The sequence below is a fragment of the Schistocerca piceifrons genome, chromosome X, assembly GCF_021461385.2.
Source record: "Schistocerca piceifrons isolate TAMUIC-IGC-003096 chromosome X, iqSchPice1.1, whole genome shotgun sequence".
In the NCBI taxonomy this organism is placed as follows: domain Eukaryota; kingdom Metazoa; phylum Arthropoda; class Insecta; order Orthoptera; family Acrididae; genus Schistocerca; species Schistocerca piceifrons.
Window position 1 is genome coordinate 151,877,843 of NC_060149.1, and position 25,463 is coordinate 151,903,305.

The window sequence follows — 25,463 nt, forward strand, 5'->3', positions numbered from 1 at the left end:
CTTCCACGATTTGTTGCGCCTTACCAGACGTCTTAAGTGCTAACTTATCCACTCTTTGATTAACGTTAGACACTGCATCCTGCACCTGGCCAACGTCAGAACGCATCTTTTTCTGGTCAGCCATTAACGCTTGTATCAGCTAGCGTGAGTGTCTCGCCTCTCTCCGGATTTCAGTAAACTGTTTATTGACTTCTGTTCGTAATTTTTGCTGATCTTTACGGACTTTTTCGAACTCAGCGTAAGTTTCAAATTGGAGAATACTTAAGGCAGCATTTGTCTCTGTTTTTAAATTTGCTAAACCTGCATTTGTTTCTGCTTTTAGCTTTGCCGTTTCGGTCTGTAGATTCGCCGTTTCAGTTTTCAAGTCTGCTAATCCTGCATCTGTTGCTATTTTCAAATCTTCTGGTGTTGCATTTGTTTCGGTTTTTAAATTTGTTAACCCTGCATTTGATTCAGTTTTTAGTTCTGCTAATCCTGCATTTGTCTGCTTTACGACCATAGTGAGTTGCTTCAATATTGCGAACACACTATCTGACTCTTCGCTATCACCACCTGTCACTATTCGATATACACTCCTGGAAATTGAAATAAGAACACCGTGAATTCATTGTCCCAGGAAGGGGAAACTTTATTGACACATTCCTGGGGTCAGATACATCACATGATCACACTGACAGAACCACAGGCACATAGACACAGGCAACAGAGCATCACAATGTCGGCACTAGTACAGTGTATATCCACCTTTCGCAGCAATGCAGGCTGCTATTCTCCCATGGAGACGATCGTAGAGATGCTGGATGTAGTCCTGTGGAACGGCTTGCCATGCCATTTCCACCTGGCGCCTCAGTTGGACCAGCGTTCGTGCTGGACGTGCAGACCGCGTGAGACGACGCTTCATCCAGTCCCAAACATGCTCAATGGGGGACAGATCTGGAGATCTTGCTGGCCAGGGTAGTTGACTTACACCTTCTAGAGCACGTTGGGTGGCACGGGATACATGCGGACGTGCATTGTCCTGTTGGAACAGCAAGTTCCCTTGCCGGTCTAGGAATGGTAGAACGATGGGTTCGATGACGGTTTGGATGTACCGTGCACTATTCAGTGTCCCCTCGACAATCACCAGTGGTGTACGGCCAGTGTAGGAGATCGCTCCCCACACCATGATGCCGGGTGTTGGCCCTGTGTGCCTCGGTCGTATGCAGTCCTGATTGTGGCGCTCACCTGCACGGCGCCAAACACGCATACGACCATCATTGGCACAAAGGCAGAAGCGACTCTCATCGCTGAAGACGACACGTCTCCATTCGTCCCTCCATTCACGCCTGTCGCGACACCACTGGAGGCGGGCTGCACGATGTTGGGGCGTGAGCGGAAGACGGCCTAACGGTGTGCGGGACCGTAGCCCAGCTTCATGGAGACGGTTGCGAATGGTCCTCGCCGATACCCCAGGAGCAACAGTGTCCCTAATTTGCTGGGAAGTGGCGGTGCGGTCCCCTACGGCACTGCGTAGGATCCTACGGTCTTGGCGTGCATCCGGGCGTCGCTGCGGTCCGGTCCCAGGTCGACGGGCACGTGCACCTTCCGCCGACCACTGGCGACAACATCGATGTACTGTGGAGACCTCACGCCCCACGTGTTGAGCAATTCGGCGGTACGTCCACCCGGCCTCCCGCATGCCCACTATACGCTCTCGCTCAAAGTCCGTCAACTGCACATACGGTTCACGTCCACGCTGTCGCGGCATGCTACCAGTGTTAAAGACTGCGATGGAGCTCCGTATGCCACGGCAAACTGGCTGACACTGACGGCGGCGGTGCACAAATGCTGCGCAGCTAGCGCCATTCGACGGCCAACACCGCGGTTCCTGGTGTGTCCGCTGTGCCGTGCGTGTGATCATTGCTTGTACAGCCCTCTCGCAGTGTCCGGAGCAAGTATGGTGGGTCTGACACACCGGTGTCAATGTGTTCTTTTTTCCATTTCCAGGAGTGTACATGCCGGGATGGTTCCTCTGAAAGGGCACGGCCGACTTCCTTCCCCATCCTTCCCTAATCCGATGAGACCGATGACCACGCTGTCTGGTCTCCTTCCCCAAACCAACCAACCAACCAACCACTATTCGATAAAAATTTTCCCGCTCGCGTCTTTCATGTGGCGTTTCACCGACCTCCATGCACAGTGCGGACTCGCTTCACACATTCTTTCTGTTGGAAACTGCCCCGTTTGGTTCAAAATTACTATATTTGGTTCAACGTACCGAAGTAGCTCGTCCTCTGACTCTATTTCTCTGTTTTTGCGCATTCGCTGACTGATACCAATCATGAAACAGCTACCATTCCCTCTGCACTATCACTACGCCCCGTTTCGTGACTTGTACTCGATACCTTTTGTTCTACATCAATTTCTATCCTGTCAAGATCTTGAGTTTGACTTATCTGCGATACTCTCCGTTCTTCCGCCATTTCAATTCGTTTAGCTAACCTCTGTCTTTCTCGAACCGCGCGAGCCTGCGCTCTCGTCAACATCAAGTTATAGGACCTTACACGTTTCCAAACTATCATAGAGAGTTTCTTAGACTACGTACACAAAATTAGAAACACTGTTCAATGTTTGTGGAATTTCAACCCAACTCAACAACGCCGTAAATAACTTAGCGCGCGCCAGCGAGGTCAGACACAATCTACTTCTACTCAATGATACTTTGATTCTACATGTCAATACAACCTTTCTACACTTTGGATCTCACATTTACTGTATTTGTCCACTACACATTTACATACATTGGGTAACCTCGTCACAAAACAAAATGAAAATTATTTTTTTTTCAAAATTCAAAAATCTGTTTTTATTCCTAATTTGACTAATTGTCATCCAGGCAGACCAATTGCCACTCTGGCAGGATCGCCATTTGTAAAAGTGCAGGCGTTTGGTTTTTGCTTATTCTAGGATTGAGAACACTGTGTGAGGTGAAATGAAAAATTTAATGTCGTTCTATTTCTCACAAAATTACAGCTTTCACACAGTTTTCAACTCGCCAACATAGAAACAGCGCAATGGATAATGCATCTTGCCAACATCAAAAAGTGAAATAAGTTTATATTAAATATTAACTCTCTTAAAGCACATTAATTCTAAACACAATTTTATGAAAGTTTAATTGGAAGTTTCTTTACATTAATCCTAAGCACAATAATATGAAAGTTTAATTGGACGTTTCTTTGCAAAACTACTCCTACACATACGTTACGATGTTGGCCAGTACTACGAAAATCGTCCGATTCCGGTTCAAAGTTCGGTACTGTTTAGGATGACAATCAAGTCTATGGTGGATGGTTAGTCAAGTGACAAATTTGAGTGCAAGATTACCCAAGGCCGCTCGAGTTTACAGTGGACGCAAGCTGGTGAACCAACAAAGTTTACGCCTCTGCACGTGGTATTTACCTTAAGCTGCGACGTGCTGCTGTCTGCAAGGTCGCTCTCTCCCACTGAAATTCCTACAAAACTAATCTGTCCTTTGCTGAACTTTCCAACAGAAACTTTCCCTATGTTTCTCGTTATGCGAGAAAACATTTACTCAGCCTTAGTCTTATTATGTGGAGATATACATGCACATGGCTGGAGCAGTGTGTATATTACAGTGCTCTCTCAGTTCTCGCAAGAACAATTAACTAATTTGGCTGGTTCGTTTCTCTACAGTTGGAGCTAAACGTTGCTACAGCTAATTCTTTAGCTGGAGTGCAGCCGCTGTGAATGCAGTGTCCACACAATTTTTTCTCTGCATCAAAAATGGCTCTGAGCACTATGGGACTTAACATGTATGGTCATCAGTCCCCTAGAACTTAGAACTACTTAAACCTAACTAACCTAAGGACATCACACAACACCCAGTCATCACAAGGCAGAAAAAATCCCTGACCCCGCCGGGAATCGAACCCGGAAACCCGGGCGCGGGTTTCTCTGCATCGTACGAAGCGTTAAGCACTCCGTTCTGCACTAGACGCCAGTTCAGAGAAGAGACCCCCTCAAAAAAAAATTTCTCTCTTGTACTACTTATGGCAGAACTGCCTCCCTCCACTTGGGTTCCTTTTTCACATCACGGCTTTTTTCGACCAATAGGAGCGTTCCTCTTATTTTGTAGAAAAACATTATACCAATCGCAACGTTCCTTCTATCAAACTGCGTCGAAACTTCAGTATCTTTCTCCTTCCTAGTGCGTTTCCGCCGATCGGACGTTTTGTGCCTGTTCTAGACACCTAAAGTACATTGACCTTTCCGTGTGTCGCACTAACTGAACGAAAATGCGTCACTTGCTTTTGTACATATCCCATTGAAATTTCGAAACGCAGTTTTCTAAAGCTTCTTTTCTGCACTTGTACCGATGCCCCCGCTACAGGCGGTCCTCTGGCTAGAATCACCGGGCCCAAGGTCACTGTCTTCCTTCCTGCCACCCCTTCAAGTGGTTTCTGGTGTAACTCCCACAGCGTGACTTTGCTACGTCATTGTGGAGCTGGCTTTTCAAAACTAAAAACGACTCGACTCGCATTCCCTGTTCTACTTTCCGCTCAAAGACATGCATTGTATGGGAATAGTGTGTTAATTACCGTCAACTGACTGTCATCCCTTTTTGCATTACATATTGATAGACACATGTTCTTATAACTGTCGATTTACGTTAGGTTTCATCTTCACCTTCTCATTGGGATTTGTAAAGGTCTCATGTAATGTGCGAATCTGACCATTTATTCTGCCACCTTACAATATATATAAACTTACCTTCAGTTGGGTACCTTACTTACTTACCTTCAATGGGGGGTGGGGGGTGGGGGGGGGGTGAGATACGTTTACTTACACCAAGTCTAAATTATATGTATTGTCTGTCAAAATTTCGTCTTAGTTCAGCTAAAACAGATATCAAAGTCATCCACATCAACCATTACTCTCTTGAGCGGCATATGGAAGAAACAAGCAATGTGTGTATTAAACCCCTGACTCTTTCCATACTCATAAAGTAGCTCTGCACTGTACTGGCATGTCATGGGAAGATGTACACCATAATGCTATCCTGTGGATGTGATACTAAGCAGTGCATAATTATAGCTACGTTAAATGGAGGGCATACTCTTAATGCAACAGAAGTAATCTGTTGTACACACCTCACTTGATACCTCAACATTGGTATGAGCCGATGGATGCAATAAAAATACACGACTCCTGTTGTTTGGTCTGCTGCCTGACAGCTCCAAGGATGCGGTGTGATGGCTCACATGTTTGCCACATTCCACATATAAAATGCGTCAAACCTGAACTGAGTCTCAATCCTAATGACACATTGAAAATTTGGACTTTTAGAAGCATTTATCGGCTGAGAAACGGGCTGTGCTGGTTCACAACTTGTGAGATGTTCCCTTATCATACTGAAGCAAGAAAGAGTGATGTGGTGTCAGGGCCAGGTGGCGTCTGGGGAAGACAGCGGCTGCAGTTCTTGGTTCAAATGGCTCTGAGCACTATGGGATTCAACATCTGAGGTCATCAGTCCCCTAGAACTTAGAACTACTTAAACCTAACTAACCTAAGGACATCACACACATCCATGCCCGAGGCAGGATTCGAACCTGCGACCGAAGCAGTCACGCGGTTCCGGACTGAAGTGCCTACAACCGCACGGCCACCGCGGCTGGCGCTGCAGTTCTCTCTTCCAACAGCGTGTATGGGGCAGAGACAGCTACGAGCTGTGGACACATCGCCTGCATAAGGTGTGCCAGGCAGCAACACGCAAATGCCCTTGTACCATGGTGCAACCACATAAATACACAGCAATAACATCGCCTCATGAGCGTTGCGTAATTTTAAGAACTCCTACGACCTGCAGTGTGTTTGTGACATTCCAATAATTAGATACTACTACACACATGATGTTAAAAGGTTCAATATGTTACATTGCACCAAAACGTTCCTAAATGCTTAAAGAAGTTGACTATGCAGTATGTAACTGCTAAAAACAAGCTATCTTACCGGATTTCGCGCCGTATTTACTTTGGGGAATGGCCACTCTGACATTACAATGATGTAATTACACAATTCAAGAGATATCCATCTTGGGCAACCTTCTTGGACTGTCACATCATTGTGCCAGCCGTCTTGATGTTGAGGAAACCAATAGCAGAACTGCTGTTGGCTAGGTTAGAAGGGTTGTTAAGGGGTGACAGGAAGGTGGAGGGGCACCATGAGACATCGATAAGGGTGTGGGAGGTCTGACAACCATGCAGGCTGCATGGATTTGGCAACAGTAGGAAAAGTGGCTTAGAGGGGGAAGGAGGAGAGCCATAAATCACTGACAAGGATGGGGAACATTTAGCAATATTTCAGAGTGGACGGAAATAACAAGACTTCTATAGTGAATGGTTGATTTAAAGGCTCTATAGAGTAACACAGGATATGAGTATGTTGAAAAATACTGTAATAGTATTGTACAGGGTTATTACAAATGATTGAAGCGATTTCACAGCTCTACAATAACTTTATTATTTGAGATATTTTCACAATGCTTTGCACACACATACAAAAACTCAGAAAGTTTTTTTAGGCATTCACAAATGTTCGATATGTGCCCCTTTAGTGATTCGGCAGACATCAAGCCGATAATCAAGTTCCTCCCACACTCGGCGCAGCATGTCCCCATCAATGAGTTCGAAGGCATCGTTGATGTGAGCTCGCAGTTCTGGCACGTTTCTTGGTAGAGGAGGTTTAAACACTGAATCTTTCACATAACCCCACAGAAAGAAATCGCATGGGGTTAAGTCGGGAGAGCGTGGGGGCCATGACATGAATTGCTGATCATGATCTCCACCACGACCGATCCATCGGTTTTCCAATCTCCTGTTTAAGAAATGCTGAACATCATGATGGAAGTGCGGTGGAGCACCATCCTGTTGAAAGCTGAAGTCGGCGCTGTCGGTCTCCAGTTGTGGCATGAGCCAATTTTCCAGCATGTCCAGATACACGTTTCCCGTAACGTTTTTTTCCCAGAAGACAAAGGGGCCATAAACTTTAAACCGTGAGATTGCACAAAACACGTTAACTTTTGGTGAATTGCAAATTTGCTGCACGAATGCGTGAGGATTCCCTACCGCCCACACCTCACATTGTGTCTGTTCACTTCACCATTAAGAAAAAACGTTGCTTCATCACTAAAAACAAGTTTCGCACTGAACGCATCCTCTTCCATGAGCTGTTGCAACCGCGCCGAAAATTCAAAGCGTTTGACTTTGTCATCAGGTGTCAGGGCTTGTAGCAATTGTAAACGGTAAGGCTTCTGCTTTAGCCTTTTCCGTAAGATTCTCCAAACCGTCGGCTGTGGTATGGTTAGCTCCCTGCTTGCTTTATTCGTCGACTTCCGCGGGCTACGCGTGAAACTTGCCCGCACGCGTTCAACCGTTTCTTCGCTCACTGCAGGCCGACCCGTTGATTTCCCCTTACACAGGCATCCAGAAGCTTTAAACTGCGCATACCATCGCCGAATGGAGCTAGCAGTTGGTGGATCTTTGTTGAACTTCGTCCTGAAATGTCGTTGCATTGTTATGACTGACTGATGTGAGGGCATTTCAAGCACGACATACGCTTTCTCGGCTCCTGTCGCCATTTTGTCTCACTGCGCTCTCGAGCGCTCTGGCGGCAGAAACCTGAAGTGCGGCTTCAGCCGAACAAAACTTTATGAGTTTTTCTACGTATCTGTTGTGTGTCGTGGCCATATGTCAATGAATGGAGCTCCAGTGAATTTATGAAATCGCTTCAATCATTTGTAATAGCCCTGTATATAACTCCCACAATTTTTTTCACATTAGTCTCGAAAAATATTTGAAAATTTTGATTTTTCATTGCTGTATACACTCTTTTGTCATGAGAACTGAACAAGCATGTGATTGCATTCTTTATTTAAAGTTAATATGGTATCCATTCCGTCATCCTCCCAGTAATGCTACATGTTTAGCATGTTGTTGTTGTGGTCTTCAGTCCTGAGACTGGTTTGATGCAGCTCTCCATGCTACTCTATCCTGTGCAAGATTCTTCATCTCCCAGTACTTACTGCAACATACATCCTTCTGAATCTGGTTAATTTATTCATCTCCTGGTCTCCCTATACGATTTTTACCCTCCACGCTGCCCTCCAATGCTAAATTTCTGATCCCTTGATGCCTCAGAACGTGCGCTACCAACCGGTCCCTTCTTCTTGTCAAGTTGTGCCACAAACTCCTCGTCTCCTCTATTCTATTCAATACCTCCTCATTAGTTATGTGATCTACCCATCTAATCTTTAGCATTCCTCTGTAGCACCACATTTCGAAAGCTTCCATTGTCTTCCCGTCCAAACTATTTATTGTCCATGTTTCACTTCCATACATGTCTACACTCCATACAAATACTTTCAGAAACGACTTCCTGACACTTAAATCTATACTCGATGTTAACAAATTTCTCTTCTTCAGAAACGCTTTCCTTGCCATTGCCAGTCTACATTTTATATCCTCTCTACTTCGACCATCATCAGTTATTTTGCTCCCCAAATAGCAAAACTCCTTTACTACTTTAAGCGTCTCATTTCCTAATCTAATTCCCTCAGAATCACCCGACTTAATTCGACTACATTCCATGATCCTCGTTTTGCTTTTGTTGATGTTCTTCTTATATCCTCCTTTCAAGACACTGTCCATTCCGTTCAACTGCTCTTCCAAGTCCATTGCTGTCTCTGACAGAATTACAATGTCATCGGCGAACCTCCAAGTTTTTATTTCTTCTCCATGGATTTTAGTACCTACCCCGAATTTTTCTTTTGTTTCCTTTACTGCTTGCTCAATATACAGATTGAATAACATCGGGGACAGGCTACAACCCTGTCTCACTCCCTTCCAAACCACTGCTTCCCTTTCATGCCCCTCGACTCTTATAACTGCCATCTGGTTTCTGTACAAATTGTAAATAGCCTTTTGCTCCCTGTATTTTACCCCTGCCACCTTTAGAATTTGAAAGAGAGTATTCCAGTCAACATTGTCAAAAGCTTTCTCTAAGTCTACAAATGCTAGACACGTAGGTTTGCCTTTCCTTAATCTTTCTTCTAAGATAAGGCGTAAGGACAGTATTGCCTCACGTGTTCCAACATTTCTACGGAATCCAAACTGATCTTCCCCAGGGTCGACTTCTACCAGTTTTTCCATTCGTCTGTAAAGAATTCGTGTTAGTATTTTGCAGCTGTTACTTATTAAACTGATAGTTCGGTAATTTTCACATCTGTCAACACCTGTTTCCTTTGGGATTGGAATTATTATATTCTTCTTGAGGTCTGAGGGTATTTCGCCTGTCTCATACATCTTGCTCACCAGATGGTAGAGTTTTGTCATGACTGGCTCTCCCAAGGCCGTCAGTAGTTCTAATGCAATGTTGTCTAATCCCGGGGCCTTGTTTCGACTCAGGTCTTTCAGTGCATGTTTAGCATATAAAACCAAATTACCTGGAAATATATTTAAAAGTAAAGTATACTTACATCAAAATACACACAAATATCCCTAAACCACATATAAATATTTATTTGAGTGGCTTGTAATGGTTCCCTGAGGTTTCCAAGCGTATTTTGATAATTCAGAATTTATTTTGGTTGATTCAGGAATCCGTTACTCTACCCACTAAGATTTTGTGCACCATCACCGACTGTGCTGAGATCACTCTCAATATCTGTAATTGGTCTGGTTCTTTAGTTTAGATGTACTGAAGGCAATTTTCTGCCTCAGTTCTTGAAACAAGGTACGGCTGCACCATCGGCCGTGCTCTACTCCTTAGTTGACATGCACAAGCTGCTTTGTCAGTTAATTTTGAAACCTTCAGTATACTGCGTGTCTTTTTTTCAGTGGAGGGAGCATTTTCATGTCACACCAGCATTGTTACAGTATGTAACAGGTTGCTATGAGATTAGGGAGGTATCTCGGGGTAGAAGTGTCGTAAAGATGGAGATAGGTTGCAGTAACAGCTAAAGATGCTGTCAAGCAGTTATTCCTTGTTCTTAATTAATAGTCAAGTTAAAGAGGGTACTAAGAGGAAGAACTGTCTTCATAAATGAAGCAGTTATTAATTAATAAACGTACAGAGTAATTTAGCTGCACCCATTGATGGGTTTTATGCAACACACAACACCTTCGAAAACGACGTGTGAGATTTTCATATTCTCTTACTCACTATTAATCCTATAGAAAAAATAAACAGGACCTTTTTGTAGAAAATTTAATGTAGTTAAAATTTTTTACTGAGATACGTTTTCATTGCAAGCAGTGGTTTTTGAGTTATTCAAGAAAGACACATTTGAAGGTCACTTTTGTACGTTTTTATTGAACAGTTCGATAACTACAGTCTCAAGTGAAAACGAACCTACTACAAAATTTGGCTACATTAAAATTACTACAAAAAGGTCCCGTTCATTATTTTCTGTAGGACTAATAGCCTGCACATAGCGAGCGAAAGAACGTGAAAATCTTGTGTGTGGTATTTAAATGTGTTGCAGGTTGGATAAAATCCGTCGGCAGGGGAATCTGAATCACCCCCTATATAAAATTAAGCAAAGAATTGAGACCTATCTTTTCTAGTATGAATAGAATTGAAATTTCTGATTAGAATTTACGTGAATTAAAAACCGACATGAAACTGCAGTAACAGTTTAAACTAGTATCAGTGAAAGAATCAAGATTAATTAAATGTTGATTTCTCCAGAATGAGAAATGATCAGTGTGAATTGCAGAAGTGCGGATGTGGATGGCATACTTAGGAACATTAGTTGTTGGGGACCACAAAAAAAAAATCACAGATATGTGTGGAATCTAATGGTACTTAACTGCTAAGGTCATCAGTCCCTAAGCTTACACACTACTTAACCTTAATTATCCTAAGGACAAACACACACATCCATGCCCAAGGGAGGACACTAACCTCCGCCGGGATCAGCCGCACAGTCTATGACTGCAGCGCCTTAGACCGTGTTGGGGACCAATGAAATAACTTTATGTACATCGTGTTCTCATTTTTAACAGATCCTGGTCATGTCTAATTACAAAGTCGATGGTCATTTATTACAGCATGTCGCCAACAATAGGTAGCCATTTATTTCTGTGTCAGCTGTGATCCGTTGTCAGTCGTTTCCGTTCGACGTCCGATCGCCGAACAATTAAAAAGAAAGTAATATATGAAAAATTCATAAGGGAGGGCTCACACTGACACTTGGTAAGTGGTGTACGATACCATATACCTTCTCGATTCTATAGAAAGTTACATTTCTGAAATTACCTGCAAAAAAACTGAGTTAGTTTGCAAATCTTATCTCATTGAATTGTACGAAATGAAAAAAAAGCAACGGCAACATGTACTCCAATGTTCCGAAAGACGAAGTCGACAAAACCTTTGGAAAATTATCTCTGGACTTCAGAAAGATTGTCACCTTGTAATTTACAAACGCAAATGCTGATTACACATCCATAAAAGACTATTTTGTACTAAAGAAGTTAAAAATACCACAGTGGTTGTGTCATACTTGCTCCACTGTAGCAACTAACGTTGTTTCATATCGTTGATGTTAGCGTGAAAGCATTTTATATCCAAGCAGACTGCAATGTTTTATCGGAAAAAATACTGAATGCAGATAGAAAAAATACTTCCCAAGATAGTTAGGATGACTCCGCAAAAACTATTTTAGTCCAATAATGACTCTTTACATAAACTGAAACCACAGAGCACTAACTCACTGGGCACTTGTCTGGGTTTTTCTCACAGTGTTGTAATAGTACGTACTTTCCGATATTAATAACGACCCTGCTCCATTGTCGCGATGTCTTCTGCAGAATGCAGTATTCTGTAACCTCCTTACCTTCCCCATTCTAGCAGTCATCATTCTTAAGGACTTTTTTTAAGTAAAAGGATTATGGCCAGTCTAAATTGACATTCTTTCCTTGTGGTGAGGACTGGTAGTAAAAATTCAGAAACCTTCAGAATTTTACGAAATATATACTTAAGAAGTCACCATGGATCTTCAAAACCTCATTAACTGATGGTTGTGTAGAAGTATTCCAGCCCATTTAGTAAATTCAGCCTGTATTACCTGATTTCTCCACACGATATGGGAAAAATATTAGGTCCACTGCTTACACCACAGCTTTCGTGATAAACACGTTACCACAGCCATGCCGCGTATCTTCCGATCGAGTTTTAGATACGTAAGCAGCCTTCAAACACCGCAAAGTTATTGCCTCAGTAAGTCTTCCCCGTAACCCAGATATGCACAAAAAAACCTCCTTATAGTGCTGATTGTGTACGAATAGTGTAACACTTATATTGATTAGGAGTAGGTTTATTTTAAGTAACTGTGTATCTACGATTTAGGAAGTGTGCATACTGCGTTGTTTGAACTTCTTGATGTATGGCAAGAAAATAGAGTTTTTGTAATGTATGCACGAAAAGAGCAACAGAATATGTTAGAATTTTAAATTATTATAATATGAATATGTTTATAAAAAAAAGTATGTTTGTTAAAAGCTGTTTCGTGCTTAGGGCACTTGTATTTGTAACATGTAAACACTGTGGGGAAGTCCCTCCGCAATCCGACGCAAAGAAGAGATTTTATGCAACATTCGCATATCAAGAGTCGTGAGAACAGGTAGCCGCCATTATGCCTGCCATCAAATTTTGCCACTGCTTCAGACTTCATACATTAAGTTAAGTGATGTATATGGGCATGGACCAGTTAATTTGTGTGTTGTTTCAATAATAATCACATAAAACGTCAATTCGTGTTCGAAACCATAATTTCTATCCTGATTACTAACCTACGCAGGGTCCTCACCTAAGTGCTACTAAAACCGAGTATCCTGATTTAAACGAACAATTCTTGCATTCATGTGTTTAAAAGTGATTTTTTTGTCTAAAGTAAAAGGAGTAGCAAAAGTTGGAGTAACGTTTGGATGCTTTATTAATGAACTACTACAAGTGAAATTGTTAAGGTAGGAAGTTTAAGTACAAACATCCAAAGATCAATTAATAGGAAAGTGAAAACCTTAATTATTTAAAAGCTAAAACCACAAAAGTGAAGTTGGGTAGGCTTTTGCTAAAGTATCCTTAGTTTCTTATAAAATATAGTTTTGTAGGATTACAGTTCAAGAGTGTGTATTATTGCCAAGAACACCTGCTTCACAGGTGATTAAAGTTCAAGTACATATAAATCTTCAATGAACAGATTTTCGGTAGTACTGTTAGAAGTGAAGTTACACACATTTTCAATGATACTGTAGTTTTGGTACCCATCATGAGTGGTTCCTTTTGAAGTTAATAAACTACAACATTGGGCTTAATTATCTTGCAAAGTAATTTAAGTGAATCAATAGCTTTTAGTTAGTTTTTACTACTGCAATAATCAAAGATCCTTGGCTAGTGAAACTATACCAGTTTAAGGGTCCCCATCATATTCTCCTCCTATTAAGAAAGAATTGAAGTATTACTGTTAGTAAGGAAAACTGCTATATGCAGAGTAGCTTAAACAGTGTATTTAAGATGTTATTCATCTTTACTTGTGCTTTTCCTGTCAGTCAAGACAGAAGCCCCTCATGTCCAAAATTTGTTCTGCACTTCATGTAGTGATGTTTCAGTATTTGATAAAGTAATGCTCTTGAGTGTGGCTATCATTAGTATGAGCTCGGTGCAATTTGCTCCAGATAATTTACTGGTGTGTGTGTTATTGGTAACTGCTGTTACACACAGTACAGAGTGCACTGTGTCAGTTTGTATCCTGTTTGCTACTCAATGGGAAATCCTAACCAAATATGAAATTTATGAATAAATATTTGTGATGAAACTAAAATAATTTTCGTTGTTAAAACTAAATGGTAACTTTTTGAACCCTACGACAACATTTATGGTACAAATAAGTCACCATTCCCTTTGAGGGTTAAAACAAACTGCGTTGTTTGACGCTCTAGCTAACACACGATGTATCTACGTGACACCACCGACCTCTACTGACTGCCGCCGGCTGTGTTGCCTCTTGCCCCAAGGACAAGCGGATTCTGCCCAAAAAGACGGCACGCCATTGGTTGCACCATTTCTCTTCCCTTATCGGCTCTCATTGATTCCCTTAAATTCATAGAATTTTGGGCATTTGTGGTGTTCATTAAAACAAGCGGTTACTTATAATAATCATTCCTTTTTAACGGCTTTTCCATTTATTAATTCTTTTTATGTCTTAATGTACCTGTAAATATATTGCAAATTTTCAAAATGGCCTCCACACTGCTTCCGCCAATCATGAGGCACTCTGAACCGAGATCTCATATGTGGGCACCACAAAGGCGACACAGCGTCACTCAGCTGTCACATAAGATCGCTACACTTCAACACTGAATACATTGACACTGAATATATTGACACTGAATATATTTAAAAAAAATTAATTTTCAGGATGGACAATTATTGTTAGAATTTCATATGTATCCTGCAGATGTAGTTTCGTGTATTGGGACTATTGTAACTGGAAACTTACCATAGACAATTTCATACTTACAACTTTGAAATATTTTTCCTACCTGCCGTTGAAAAGACGAAGTTCAAACTTCCTTCCTTTTTCCTATTACGATATGCCTGGAGGGTTAGAAGTTTCCAATTCTTCAGTACAGTGGGTGCCACATAGATAATATTACTGGTCACAATGGGCAATGTTAATTGAGTAAATAAGTCAGGGTCGTTAGTAGTCTAAATTGGATCTGATATAATCTGCAAACGGCAAGCATTGGTAGCGCTTCCGTGCACGCATTTCTTTGCTATTTCACTCATGTTGATAACTTTCTGTGTGTATTTTCTGGTGATCAGTTGTAGACGATGTATTCGTTTATTTCCTAAATTCTTCTTCATGCAGAGAGTGACTTAGAAAAAAAAAGTTAGAGTAAATTATTGAGTGGACTCTATGATGTACAATAAAATTATACGATATGAGAACCACTAAATAAGCAACACGTCAGTTGTGAAAGTGTTCAGAAGCAAAACGTATATTCTACTTTTACAATTTCTCACAATACTTCAGATATTTTTTGGGTCGTTTATGAAACGAAATTGTTTAACACGTCTATGGAGCTTACTTGAGTATTCCCACCAGGGTAGTCACGAATGTCGTTCGTCGACGCCTCCCAATGTTTCAGCAAGCGTTTTATTCTTGTTAATACGTATAACGTAAAATGTTTTCAATCACAATAGAACGACTCGAACCAATCCTTGTAGTTCAAGGTGAAACATACTTCATCACGCAAATATTCCTGCTGTTTTGTTTTGACTATAGCGTTTTTTCTATTGTCATTGTTCTTACAACTGCTCGGGAGGAACAGGGTTCGGATCCAATTGTTGTAATCCTAATTTAGTTCTCTCTCCTTAGATTAGTGAAGGAAAATGCCGTGACAGCTCATGTAAATACACTTCATATGCGGTTATGTATGATTTTAATACATATTGCTACAAGACTACCGAGAAAGGGTCGCTGCCGCAGTGAGTCATCACTGGACTCGCATTATGAAGAACGGCTTTTAAATCCTTATCCGGCCAGGAGGATGTAGGTTTTCAGTGGTTTCCCTCAATGTCTTAAGGAAAACGCCGAGTTTTTACAAAAGAGATAAAACATAATGATGCCTTCGTCGAAAGGATGTTAGTTGTACTAGTAAATATATTTCAGTGAATCACATATTAGCCCCCAGAAGAGCTGATTTCAGCACATAACTGTACGAAACCAGTGTAACTTGCAGTCCTGACTCCTGAAACTAGTGAGAGCTTGTTTTAAAATGACGAAGAAACGATTATTAGTAATGAGTATTATCGACAGGGGACTTCAAATTAATCCCATATTTTTAGATTTCTAGAAGGCTTTTGACACCGTTCCACACAGGGAATTAAATTGCGTGCCTATGGAGTACCATCTCAATTTTGGGACTGGATTCGTAAGTTCCTGTCAGAAAGACCACAGTTCGTAATAACTGAATGAAAGTCATCGAGTAAAATATGAGACACTCTATCGTTCCCCATGGACGTGTTATATGCCTTTTGCTGTTCCTGATCTACATAAACGATATAGGAGACAATCTGAGCAGCCCTCTTAGACTGCTTTCAGATGATGGTGTCATTTACCGTCTAGTAAAGTCATTAGACAATCGAAGCAAATTGTAAAACGAATTAGACAAGATATCTCTATGGTACTTGAATTGCCAATTGACACTAAATAATGTAACTTCTGAAGTCATCCACATGAGTACTTAACGGAATCCGCAAAATTTTGCTTACAGGGTAAAACATATAAATCTAAAGGCTGTAAATTCAACTAAATACTTAGGGATTACAGTTACGAATAATTTAAATTTGAATGATAACATAGATAGTGATGTACGGAAAGAAAACCAAAGACTGTAGTTTATTGGCAGAATACTTAGAAAATGCAGTATGTCTACTAAAGAGACTGCTTGCACTACGCATGTCCGTCCTCTTCTGGAGTACTGCTGTGCAGTATGGGACCCTCATGAGATAGGACTGACAGAGGACATCGAAAAGTTCAAAGATGAGGGTGTCACGGATGTGATACGTGAATTGGGTTGGCAATCATTAAAGCAAAGGGAATTTTCGTTGCGGCAGGATCTTCTCATGAAATTTCAATGACTAACTTTGTTCTCAGAGTGTGGAAATATTTTGTTGGCACCGAGCTACATAGGACGGAATGACCACCATAATAAAATAACAGAAATCAAAGCTCGCATGGAAAGATTTAAGTGTTTGTTCTTCCCGCTTGCTGCTTGAGAGAGGAACGGTACGGAACTAGCTGGAAGGTGGTTTATTGAACCCTCTGCGATGCCCTTAATTGTGAACTGCAGAGTAGTGATGCAGATGTAAATGATCAACTGCTATTTCAAAATGTCGTTCTACATAATGTTGTTCAAAAATCTCAGCTGTAAAGTAAATAATAAAAAGGAAGAACGCAAGCAAGGAACATCATTAAATGTTATAGTGTTTCGAGAAAGTCCATTCTAGACGATTACCATGAAAACAGTTGATATTTGAACACAATAATTACTTCCTTTTTGCTATATGTCAGTGGAATGATTCTGAAAGTGGTTGTAATTGCATTTATGAAAATCACGTACGTCAAGAAGATGTAGACTGCTGTTGAATGTTCCTCTTCATGGAAGACTGAAAGGAGTGGAGTGTTTCAGCTGACGTTGGCTTATTCCTCTGAGCCTTTTGTCGTCGCTGGACCCAAAGTGGCTGCTGCCACTGGCTCATAGAAGCTGACAACAACAGCGCAGGGGCCTGTCACCGATGTTCGACAAGCATGGGTGTAAGCCGCTACGTGGAGGTGCGTGACAGCGGCTTCTCGCAAAATCCCCCCAATGGATACACGCGCACGTTCGTTGGCGATCACACCAGCTCGGCAGTACAGGCAGCCTTTCACAGTCACACAGTTTTCCTACATTTTTAAGTGGCTCGATTAATCATTGTAGTTCGTGTACTTACCGACAATTACGAGGTGCGACAATAAAGTAATGAGATAGATGTGAAAAAAAATGTTGCTTGCCGTTTTTAGTCAAGTTTAGTGTTGTCTCCTTCAAAGTAGTTCCCTTCTGATTGCATACACTTTTTCCAGCGCTTCTGCCATTGATAGTAACATTTCTGGAACTCAACTTCTGTAATATCTTCCAAGACACTCGTCACAGCTTTTTGGACATCTTGTGTTGTTTGAAAATGGTGTCCCTTGACCGCCGTTTTGACTCTTGGAAATAGAAAAAAGCCGCACGGAGCGATATCTGGTGAATAAGGTGGCTGTGGTAGCACTGAAATTTGTTTTGAGGTTAAAAATTGCTGTACCGACAGAGCAGTATTGGATGGCGCATTATCGTGATGCAGAATCTAATTATCAGCAATGTTGGCAAGGACACGAAGAATTCTTTTACGAAGTCTTTCTAAAACTTCTTTGTAGTAATATTGATTAACTATTTTTCTCTTTATGAACAATTCCCTTGGAATCAAAGAAGCACACAAGCATGCATTTCACTTTTGACTTTGACATGCGAGCTTTTTTTGGTCTGGGTGGTCCCTTTGAGCACCAATGCGAACTTTGGCGTTTTGTCTCTGGGTGGTACTGAAAAACTTTCATCGCCAGTGATAACGCGGCTCAACAATTCTGGGTTGATTTCCGTTTGCTCTAACAGATCGGCTGCCACATTTTTCCGTGTTTCTCGCTGTTTTGGTGTGAGATTTTTGGGGACCATTTCTGCACAAATCTTTCTCATAACAAGATCTTCAGTTATTACTAGACGAACCGTTTCTTGATTGATGTTCTCCTGAAATCATTTTCACGTATAATCTTCGATCAGATCGTACGAGTTCACGCACCTTGGTCAAGTTGACATACGTCCGTGAATTTGACGGTCGTCCACTGCGGTCTTCATCTTCAACATTCGTTCTACCTTCACTAAACTTTTATGCCAACGAAAATCTTCAGCTCTTGACATAACCTCCTCTCCAAAAGCCTTCTGAAGCTTACCGTAAGTTGTCGTCGCGTTTTCACCCAACATAATGCAAAAAGAAATGGCATACCGTTGCGCAATATTATGCGGTTTCATTTCTGTGACGAGAGACACAAACACATGTTAACTTATTACAGCACAACTAACGACTGAGCAGTTGCATCGATGTGCCGCTTGGACTAGAAGCAGCTTATAGACCAAGGACAAAGATATTGTGCCTACGCTAGCCTGCAGGGATTCCACATCTTGCAAAGAAAATCAGTCGCATTACTTTATTGTCGCACCTCGTACATGTCCCACGTAATACGTAAGGAATGTGACTACAGTTTAAAGTTATATCCCATGCAAAGGTTTAACACTTTTCAGTGTCGAAATTATACAAACTCTTGAGGATCCTCAACGAAATATCTTTGAGGTAAGGAATGAACAGTAGGAAATGACAATGTCAGGCGAGAGAAGGTCTCGAATGATCATGCATGTCAGATACGTTACTGTAAACCGCTTATGTTTCATAACAAACAGCAGACTGTCGAACAGAAGTTGGTGGCTCTACCTTGCGAAACAGTACACATTCGTGCGTGATTATCAGCAATGTTTTAAGTTGTTTATTTCAATAAAAGCTAAATATTCATTTCATACCATCAGACCTTGTGTCAAAGTATTCTGTTTATGATTCTCCACCTTCTGTATAAATTTGGCTGAAAAGTTTGTGACAACCAATATCTATTAAAGTAACAGCAAGGATGTATTGATTTTGTCCTGATGTTTATTTGAATAAAGGCCTCTAGCGCTCACAGACACGTGAATGAGGCTCGACCCAGGTCAGAGAATTAGAGGATAGACGTCAAATGACATCAGCCTACGTGATGTAAGCCGCCCCCCCCCCCCTCCCCAGTTGGTTACATCAGGTAGGCTGATGTCATTTGACGTCTATCTTCTACCTCTCTGACCTGGGTCGAGCCTCATTCACGTGTCTGTGAGCGCTAGAGGTACATGGTTGAGTAAATGTTTTGAGAATACGCCAGCATGATTCTTCTGAATGACGAAGCTCACAGTAATGGAAGAGCTTCTCATCGCCTTTATCAGGATCGTCCTCTACAAAGTCCGACTCCGCTGCATACCCTTTTCGCCACAATTGGGTGGTTGCTTGGTTGATTTGGAGGAGGGGACCAGACAGAGAGGTCATCGGTCCCATCGGATAAGGGTAGTATGGTGACGGAAATCGGCCGTGTCCTTTCAAAGGAACCATCCGGCATTTGCCTGAAGCGATTTAGGGAAATCAGCGAAAACCTAAATCAGGATATCTGGACGCGGGTTTAAACCGTCGTCCTCCCGAATGCGAATCCAGTGTGGTAACCACTGCACCACCTCGTTTGGTCGCCACAATTATGCGACGGCTTCGAGAACGGTACCTTCACCGTCAGCAGGCGTGGCTGTTATGCTCCAAGGAGACGCCACACAGCCGGCTTGGAAGAGGCCATACTGCATCATGTTGAAGAGTATCCGTCAGTGAGTAGACGAGCAATTTCTTGGGTATTAATGAGTGAAACGTTAAAACAAGTGATGTGCTGGATCACGCCCAATCAATTACGCGTAAAAGTGGTCGCGTTACCAACTGGCTTTCAAATGGTTGTAGCGCGGAAACGGTACGTTTCCAGACATGGGTTCCAATTCAAAATGTTATCTACTCATTAACCTCTACAAGTCATAGAAGTTTATAACGTGAATTACCGAACACCCTGTAGACAGCAAATCTGTCAGTGATGCACAAAGCTTTTATTGTAACGTCTGCCATTGGAGCTTGCTGAACATCTGCGCTCTCCCAATTTCTAAACGAATTCGATATGAAACGCACATCTCTTCTTTGCATCTACCCTATTTCCTCTATCAGTCTCACCTAGTAAGGATCTAAAACTGATGAGATGCACTCAGTAATCATTCGAACGAGTGCTTTGTGAACCACTTCGTTCGTGGAGGACTCTTCCAATGAATCTCAGCCTGCCTAATTTTGCAGGGTTGCTCCACTTTAGGACGTTCCATACGAATACTCCTAGATATCTTACGTTTGCTACTATTTCTGGTGTTTTATCGTCAAGACCGCAGTTGAACAATAATGTGTCTCTCCCCTTATTTAGGCACAGAACCTTACATTAATTTACGTTGAAGGTCAAATGCAAATCCTTGCACCAGACATCAATCCTCTGCAAATTTCCAGCATTAAGTTAAAATATCCGAGCGTTGCAACTTTCCTAAGTACGTACATTACCATCATCAATCGCTAACAACGTCACGGAGCTTCCGCAGTTATCCGAAACGTTGTTTATATATTCGCTAAAGGTAATGGCCCTGAAACAATTCCTTAGGGTATTCCTGAAATTAGTTTTACATTTGATAATTTCACTCTGTTAAGAACGGCGTGTTGATCTCTCTCCGCTAGAAAGCCCAGAATCCATGCAAAAGCTGGTCGATACTCCGAAACATCATATTTTGTTTAGTGACAGGCAGGCAGGACTGAATCAAATGCGTTCCGGATGTCAAGAAAGGCGACTCAGAAACTGCAAGTGTTTTTTTTCTGTTGTCCAGAACTATGAGTCGTGATGCCACATCCGGGCATAGGTCCTCGGGACGTGTCGTGTTTTGCCGTCCCCAGAGAGGCGCTTGAGGTTTGCGGGCAGTGGGAAGCACGTCGAAATGTACGGTTCGTTTCGTTAATATATGTCAGACATCTTATGACAAACTTCTGAGCTAGGTGCATACATCTATAGTCTGGTTGGCAACGAATTTGTTTCTAGGAATCCATTTCTTGGCGACTATAGTCGGAATTTGTGATGTTGGCAAACTATTTCATGTGTGCGCTAGGACAGATGTATAATTTCAGCAAATGGATCACCAACGTTGCGTTGGGAGTTGACTTATGAAATAAACTAATTTCTTGGGGCTGTTTATTTGCACCATGTGGCCAGAGCTCGTAACTAAACTCATTAACTTTGCTGGGTGAACGGAACACAGTATCAAGTGTAAAAACGCAGAAGAAGAGAATAGTTGTAAATGACATTGTGCCACAGTTGACGACCTATAGAAAGTAGTATGGTACATTTCGCATGACCTGGCCCCAATGTACAAAACACAAGTTGTGTAAGAAACATTGCAGTACTGAGTGTCAATTTAGACGTAAATCTTTACTGAAACGACTATTATTTTTATTTTTTGCACGTATTCATCTTCGGTCACAGATCAAGACCTAGCTAATCAATATGGATCATAAGGTTGATGTGTGGGTAATAGAGGTGGTCAGAAGAGACAGTCACACACCTACAAAAAGGTAACACATTAATAAGTTTATTTACAACAGGTACACTTAATAATTAAGATGTATGTAACTTTGAAGTGTTGCAAAGTTCTCCTGTAGTACTGAATTATACACAGTGAGTGCAATGTTTTCGGTAGAAAGAAATAGTCTTCTATGCTGTTGCAATCAGATAAGTCACTGGTTACTAATAATGCTTGGCATCGCAGTGCTACGTCGATATATTTTCCTCAGTGGGGTCTATCGTACAAAGGTTGATATGAATCAGAAAGTTCAGTGAATCTGGAGCGAAGCTCTGAGTGTGGTTGCTTAAAAAGAGGCGTCAGCAAATCGGAGTCGCTGGCAGTGAGGTTATGTGGATTTAACATCCGCCATAGGAGACAGCGAGCGATGGAAGAACGACCTCTCATGGCGGAAGATTTCCCACGTAGCTGCGAACGGCGTACGGCGCGTCAGCTGCTATGCATGAAAACGCCGTCAATAGTTTATTCCTTCCCTCCGCCCCAAAAAACTGCGCACTGTCATTGCATGGTGTGGGTGAGGGCAATGACGAGAAGGAGGTCTGTGTTGTGGTGCCGGGCGCGATGCTAGATGGCTCAAACCAACCCGCATCCCGACATACGTGTTGCGAAACACTGGGAACATTCGCCTTAAAACTGGAGATAGGACTTCCATCCAGCGGCACAGATGGGTGCAGCATTGGTGCTGCTGAGTGCTGTACGGCTGGTGTAGGTGTGACTGTCGGAGCTGCTGACAGCGATGAGTGCAGTAGCTGTGGCAGTAGGTGCTGAGACAGCAGCGACTACTTAAGCGGGCAAGGGTCGATCTCCATGGCAGAGTAGTTGGAAGACTCATGCGCCTAGACGTCAGTCACCTGTAAGGGCTGCTCGAAGGCAGCGGACTGGATTCTAGGCAGCATGTCTGAAACGTAAAAACCTACGGCAAGATCACTATAATCATAGAAACGCAGTTGGTTTTGGTGCCATCGATGCACGATGCGCCTTGAACAGTACAATAAGCACGATGAGACATATGAGCGATGCGGTCGATTCTCATTGTGAGACTTGTTATAAATATGACAGAAAACTTTGTCCCTCGTGCGGAACTTTGTTCTGATGTTAGTGTGGCGAGAGTGAAACACATGCAATAGAGTGTGGTAGCGACGACCATATAACAGTTCTGCTGTCAACATGTCGTGAGCAGGCATAGTGCAGTTGGTGCTCAGAAACACAAGAAAAGCACTTTCCCTCAAGTGTGAAGCCGAAGAGTGGACATCCGACCCTTGAAAGTGTGAACTAAACATTCGACTTCACCGTTCGATTGAGGAGGGAATGGTGCAGTTCGATTATGTTAAAGTCCATTTTCCTGGTGAAGTCGTTGAATTTCCAGCGAAAAAATTGCGAACTACTGTCCGAAACAACTGTTTGTGGCAAGTGTTTTAAGAAAATGACGGAAATGAGTGCTTTGATAGTGCCAGTGCTGGTAGTCGAATGCACTGGACTGAGAAATGTATACTTGATGTGTGCATCAACGATAATGAGCCACCTTGTGTTCCACAAAGGTTATGGAAAATCAATATGAATACATTTTCAAGAACAGTCGGTCGAAGCCAGCTGAAAAATTTTTGGTGTGGCGGTAGGTGGTTACCGTGCATATGCGGCAGTGGATTGGAAGATATACTTTCGTATCAACCTGAGCCATGTACAATGCTGTCGCGCTAGTTACTTAGTCCTAACGATTACCAAATGTCTTCCGTGTAATAGTTTCGACACATGTTGTTCCGAAGAGAAAGGCTGTCTTCTGTATCTGCGACTGATTTCCAATTATGAGGCCAATACATCAGAATATAGTACTTGAGCACTGACCATGTTCATTGGCCCATCCGTCACCGAGCGAGGTGGCGCAGTGGTTAGCACACTGGACTCGCATTCGGGAGGACGACGGTTCAATCCCGCGTCCGGCCATCCTGATTTCGGTTTTCCGTGATTTCCCTAAATCGCTCCAGGCAAATGCCGGGATGGTTCCTCTGAAAGGGCACGGCCGACTTCCTTCCCTGTCCTTCCCTAATCCGATGAGACCGATGACCTCGCTGTTTGGTCTCTTTCCCAAAAACCAACCAACCAACCATTGGCCCATCCAATCCTCTGAAAATCAATCGGAAAAGCTTTGAGTGCTTGCGAATCAGAATGACTAGCTTGAATACAAGAAACTTCTGATGCGTTAAATTCAGATCATTTCCCATAGATAAGCGAAACAGAATTGTTGCGTTTGCATATCATGCCACAGGGTGATAGAGAAGTAATGACGAATGTTGCAGCTTCTATGCTGCACGATAAGGTACATCTTTCACCGGATGAAATAGACCAGTCAGCAGATTATGATCAGTTATGAGGAAAAATTTTCTCCCATATAGATACTGACGCAATTTTGTGACATGGACATGTCCAAAAGAACAAATACCATCGGTGACCATGCATCTCTCTTAGAATGAAATGATAATTAAATAAATCAAGGCCCTAAGCTGTCGACAGGCGTTGATATACATTAACGGGGACAGTTGAAAATGTGTGCCCCGACTCGAACCCGGCATCTCCTGCTTACATGGAAGACGCTCTATCCATCTGAGCCACCGAGGGCAAAGAGGATAGTGCGACTGCAGGGATTTATCCCTTGCACGCTCCCCGTGAGATCCACACTCCCAACTTAATGTCTACACACTACGTTCGTAGTGCCCCCGCCCATTACACTCATTACTCGCGGCAGAAAATCTTACCGAGTCCCAAAAGAGTTCGGGCAATGCGTGTACATCCAGCACAGAAGAAGAGGGTCAATGGCTGGTAAGCCTTCACTATATGAAGATGGTATCTGTTCTTTCCCAACAAGAAAATGAATAAAATAATAAACAGAATTTGTCATCATTATTGAAATATGTTGTGGAGACGACAGTTATTATTTTATTTTTAAGTAATCTTGTCTAACTCCACTTCCAGTTGATGCTCCACGCTTCAGGAACCTCGTGAATCAGAAATAAATCCAACTATGTACAGCAGGATTTCCCGTTTTACCACCTGTTTTATTAGCATCTGGAGGTACAGTAGACAAGCCGAAGGATTACTGGAGCTGTTTTCCTACATGCGTCCAGTTTCTTTCTGCCTTTGTACCGAGCTCTGCATTTCTTGCCCTAGGCGTGCTTTACCTGATCAGCACTATCTCCTTTGGCTGTCTGCGAAAAAAATTAGCTATTACGTTCAAGAAGCTGAATATCATCTCGTTACCCAACGCCCCGTAGACAAAGTGCCCTCCATCTCCTTTCTGCCTTCAGCCATCGACGTTTCAGTTCGGACATTCGGGTAAGATATGGTCAGATGTACCCGTTGTTCTACAGTCACAACTGGAATTTTTTAATTCTGTACAGATATTCTTGTTATGCACCGTGTCCTACCAATGTGTGAACTATTTAGAATCTCTGCCTTCTTCTTTGCCTCACCCGTTCCATTATGGGTTCGGCATTGTTGTATGCATTGTGGCATTGCTAGTCGTAGTTAATGGCCGGGTGCCCTTTGTAACACTCCAACTCCCCACCGGGA